General features: G+C 42.4%; 1 protein-coding gene across 22 annotated transcripts in view; it reads left to right on the top strand.

Annotated features, from left to right (window-relative positions):
• Positions 1-5,528, top strand: part of PCM1 (pericentriolar material 1) — a 120,682-nt gene that overhangs the window by 69,529 nt on the left and 45,625 nt on the right. The gene's annotated exons all lie outside the window — the stretch shown is intronic.

Genomic DNA, 5,528 nt, shown 5'->3' with positions numbered 1-5,528 from the left:
TGCTTAAAGGTCAAGGGGCTCAGATGGGTCCTGGAGCCCCGCCGGGTCGGATTCCTCCACAGATGCAATTCAGTCCTGAGCTTGTGGCCTACTGGACACGTGCAGGGTCTCATAGCTGAGCCATTTCTCTTCAGTGGAGGCACAAGTAGAAGTACTATTTTTCTAGCTATGTCAGCCACATATGCTGAGGGAAAACAGTGGAGATATGGGAAAGAGGGAAAGTGAGTAGGAGATAACAAACACCCTTACAGTAATGAACATTATGTAGTTAAACTAGCTAGCCTAGCCAGTGTTGCTGTAAAGTACTATAAACCTTCATCAATTCTTACTCTGCCTTTGAGGATTCGTGTTGAAGTGTCCAAAAGAGAAACAGTTTCTTAACTTCAGAAATCTAGCCCTTGATGTTTTTTATTTGGGCACCATCATATATGAAAACACGTTTCTTCCTCCTCCTCCTCCTCCTCCTCCTCCTCTTCTTCTTTCTCCTCCCCTTCCTCCTCTTTTTCCTCCTCTTTTCTTCTTCTTCTTCTTCTTTATAGCATCTTTCTAATTACAACATACTTCTCTTCACAGTTTCATCTGTATTGCAGGGTGACATAGGCCTTTTTAAAGTGTCTACTTGGGGTCCTTGAAGCGTTTTGTATATTTTACATAACTTACATTTACATTTGTTTAAAATTTATTTAGCACTTTTCATGTGATTCACTAACAGCAATCAAAATATTAATTTACTTGGGACCAGCAGTTAGCGTAATGGCTATGTCACTGGACTCCCACAGAGTCGACCACGGTTCGTGTCCTGGACCCGGTGGCTTAAACTCATGCCGGGCACATGTGCATGCATGCCCAAGATCCCGAGAGGAGAATGGAGAAGGGATTGCGGCATGGCCATCCCTCCTGGGGGGTGATTTCTCGCTTTCTATCTCTCTGTCTGGAGAGCACACGCACCCTATAGCAAAAACCTCTAAAAAAAAATGTTTAATTTACTTAGAATAACATACTTTAAATTTTTTTCTATAGAGCATTGTATGCTGTTGATTAAATGAGCAATAGTACTACCAGTCATAATTTTACATGTAACTTATGGCAGGCACGTCTTTTATTTCTGGACCTGTTATGATCAGTTAGTAATCAAGAAGGCTTTTTTTTTTTTGGAGAGGTTTTTGCTATAGGGCGCATGCGCTTGCCAGATAGACAGAGACGTAGAGACAGAAAGTGAGAAATCTCCCCTCAGGGGGATGGTCACGCCGCAGTCCCTTTTCCTCCATCCTCCTCTTGGGATCTTGGGCATGCACACACACGCGCCCAGCGTGAGTTTTAAGCCACCGGGTCTGGGACGCGAACTGCGGTCGACTACGTGGGAGTCCAGCGACATAGCCATTACTGTTTTCCCAAGATGGCTCTTTTTCAAGTAAGTTTCATGCAGAATAAATGAAGTGGCTAGACATAGTCTGGGAGACCTAACAAAGAAACCAGAAATCTGAGTGTGAGTTAGTGATGTCCTAACTTGAATGATGGCCTTAAAATAGAAATCCTGATAGGATATCACAGAAAATAAATTGACCTTGATTTGGAAACTTATTTGTTACTAGCAGAGCAGCTGCTGTGGTCTGGAGGATATAAGCAACACAGCATTAGGTTCTGCTGATTTTTCATAGATTGTTGGGACAGAGATCATGGTTCTTGGAGAAAGCTATGTTGGAGGAGATCTACCCAGCGCTATTCTTGGCCCTTTCTCATCCTCCAAGAGTAGCAGTCTTTTGCCACTTGGACCTTCTAATGGGCAGGGGTGTTATTGACATGGTGGCTGTATTCCTCCCTATCCACGTATGTGGGAGGGTATTAGCCTTGGTAGTTGAGGAAATTGAGGAGTAGAAAAGCTTCTTGGTATTGTCTTAATGGGAGACTGACAGCTTGGTAGTTAAAATGTTGCTTGATCATAGGAATGAGATGTCCACCCACTCTTACTGTGATACCTTTAAAGCTCCCCAGTATTTGGGTGTAGTCTTAAAGGTGGTTAAGAATCATAATTAGATGAGTGAATGCAATAGTGCATGTAAAAGGGACTCAGGAGTCATTAAGAAGATTTGAAAGGATCAGACAAAAATCTACTAAGAAAGAATCTTGGAGAAAATATGTACTTGAATGAAATCACTTAAGCAGATTGAATTATAAATTCTTTAGTAGAAAAATGACTTTTAATGTTTAGATTATTTATGAAATCAGTTAAATCTCAAGTTACTGGTTTGGAAAACCAAGATGAAGAATTAATGTTATGCAGAGCAAGAAGTACCAAGAGAGAAAAATCAAGAGAAAGAAGACTAGAGGCTTAAGGGCAAATATTAGAGATCTGATATATAAGCAGTTCTATCTTTTTTTGGGGGGGGGGCGGGGGTTGCTATAGGGTCACACACGCTCGCCAGAAAGCAAGAAATCACCCCCCAGGGGGATGGCTATACCACAATCCCTTCTCCTCTTTTCTTTGATATCTTGGGCATGCATGCACATGCGCTCTGCATGAGTTTAAGCCACCGTGAACTGCAGTCAATTACATGGGAGTCCAACGATAGAGGCATTACGCAACTGCTTGTCCCGATATAGAAGCAATTCTAAAAGGGAAAAGAAAAGATGGAAGCAATAATTAAATAATTAATGAAGGAGTTGAAGAAAGACTTGAGACTGCAGATTAAAACAGCAGACTGTTGTTTAGTCAGGAAGGAATGAGGAATACACACATACTTCTGTATATATTATGTGGTAAAATTTCTGAATTTCAGGGAAAAAGTAAAAAACTAAGCTTGCACACTGAGAAAAACAAGTTATATGCAAAGAAAAAGAACCAAATTGACATTAGGTTGGAGATTTTTGCTATAGGGCACTTGCTCTTGTCAGAGTGATGCTAAGTGATCTCTCTCTCTCTTTTTTTTTTTTTTAAGAGAAATTTTTGCTATAGGGCTTGTGCACTTGCCGGAGAGACAGACAGAAGGTGAGAAATCTGCTCTCCCCCCAACCCCCTGGGGTAATGGCCACGCCACAATCCTTTTTCCTTCATTCTCCTCTTGGGATCTTGGGCACGCATGCACACGCACCCAGCATGAGTTTAAGCTGCCAGGTCCGGGATTCGAACCATGGTCGAATATATGGGAGTCCCATGACATAACTATTATACCATCTGCTGGCCCCAAAACAAATGTATTCCTAATGGTATTTTTGTATGCTAGGGGAGTAAAAGAGTCAGTGGAAAATAGCTACTGAAGTGGCTATGAAATAAATGGGAGTATTTTCTCTGTTTACAGCAATTACCAGTAAAAATGAAAGTAGAGGAAATACCATCATAGTAATACTCAAAGGTGTTGGAGAAAATTTTTCAGGAATAAATTTCACCAGAAAAGCACTAATTGTATAAAATCTACAAAAATATTTTTAAAGACAATCTAAGAAGGTTGAAGAAATAGAAAATAAAACTATGGCTTTAGGTGTGAGTACATGAAAATATTAAGCTAGATTTCCCCAAGTTAATAAATACTTTCAATTTGATGCCATTTTAAAACCCCATAGATTGTTTTGAAATTAGAGGTAAAAGTCTCAAATCTTAACCTGAAAGGACAAATGTATAAGAATAGTCAAGAAAAGAAGAAAAGCTAGGTAGAACTTGCCTTACCAGATGTTTAAATATACTGTAGAACTTCTTTGGCTAAGAGAATGAAAATGGCAGTGGAGGGAACCAGCAGTTAGCGTAATGGCTATGTCACTGGACTCCCACGTAGTCGACCGCGGTTCGTGTCCCGGACCCGGTGGCTTAAAACTCATGCCGGGCGCGTGTGTGTGCGTGCCCAAGATCCCGAGAGGAGAATGGAGGAGAAGGGATTGCGGCGTGACCATCCTCCCTGGGGGGTGATTTCTCGCTTTCTGTCTCTATGTCTCTCTCTGTCTGTCTGGTGAGCGCACGCGCCCTACAGTGAAAATCTCTCCAAAAAAAAAAAAAAAAGGCAGTGGACTAGTTAAATTGAAAGGATGAAATGTCCAAAAATAAAACTCAATAAATACAACGATTTAATATTTTGAACAATTTGCATTTTAGTTCAATGGGAAGAGGGTAGGTTTAACAGACTATCTGGAACACAAAAAGTTGAGTTCTGCACCAGCAGATGGTGTAATAAGACACTGGACTCCCACGTGGCTGACTGTAGATCAAGTCCTGGACCCAGTGGCTTGAAACTCATGTGTGTACATGTGCATGTATGCCCAGTATCCCAAGAGGAGAGTGGAGGAGAAGGGAATGCGGCATGGCCATCCCCCACCCTGAGGAGTGATTTCTCGCTTGCTGTCTGTCTGGTGAGCACATGCACCCTAAAACAAAACAAAACTCTGGAAAGAAAAGGTTCCTACCTTGTACCATTTGTTAAAATATATGTTAAAACTTAGAAGAAAACTTTACTGGAATATATATAACCTGTTTAAGTTGGAGTGGTAAGACCTTTTAAACCAAGTTATGTCACACAAAAGGTATAAATGAAGGGCAGACATTCATCTAATGCTTATTGATCTTTGTATTATGGATGTTTGTGTAGATCGGACATGATTCTTGTATTTCCTGATGATAAAAGCTGTTCATTTGGAGTCTAGTAGAGAATTTGGGTCATAGAAGATCTGCCATATACTTTTTTGTTTGTTTTGCTGTAGAGCACATGCACTCACCAAAGAGAAAGGGTGAGAAATAGTGATAGGGAAAATGGTTCCCTTGGGGCGGGGGGGAAGGCATGGCCATACCACAATCCTCGCAGGCCTTTTTCCTTTATTATTTTCCTGAGATTTTAGGCCTGTGTGCACCCACACCTGATGTGATTTTTCAAGCCACTGGGTTCGGGACTTGAATCCTCAGTCAGCCATATGGGTGTCCAGTGCCTTTTTAAGAGATTCTTGCCGTCATGATCCTTCTGCCTCCGCCTCCTAGTTGGGACTATATTTAGATGCACACCACCATGCCAAGCCTTTTTTTTTTTTTCCCTTTCTGTTTTGAGGGAGAGAGGGAGAGACAGACAGCACTCTAAGGCAGCTGCTCCTCCTATGCCCTAGACTCTGCAGCAGGCTTTGATGGTGAGCTGGGGCCTTACTCTCCATCTGCTCCTGGATAAATGAAGGGTAGAGTGGCATTAGCACCCGAGAGGTAGCCCCTCCTGGTTATGAAGGCTGGGGCAGCTGGTCCTCCCACACCTAACTCCATTAGACTGCAATAGGGTGGTGATGCCTCACTTCACTCACAGCCTTCACTCAGGTAAAAAGGACTCCAGGCAAACTGGGAACCTGTCCACGTGGGATTGCCACACACAGCGACATGTTTTACCACTGAGCCACTGTCACAGAGTGACGTTTTACCTCAGCCACTGTCACAGAGCGACGTGTTTTACCTCAGCCACTGTCACAGAGCGACGTGTTTTACCTCAGCCACTGTCACACAGCGACGTGTTTTACCTCAGCCACTGTCACAGAGCGACGTGTTTTACCACTGATCCACTGTCAGAACAGCG

Source organism: Tupaia chinensis, unplaced genomic scaffold (genome assembly GCF_000334495.1).
Source record: "Tupaia chinensis unplaced genomic scaffold, TupChi_1.0 Scaffold000271_1, whole genome shotgun sequence".
NCBI lineage: Eukaryota > Metazoa > Chordata > Mammalia > Scandentia > Tupaiidae > Tupaia > Tupaia belangeri.
This window is presented reverse-complemented; position numbering and strand designations above follow the sequence as displayed.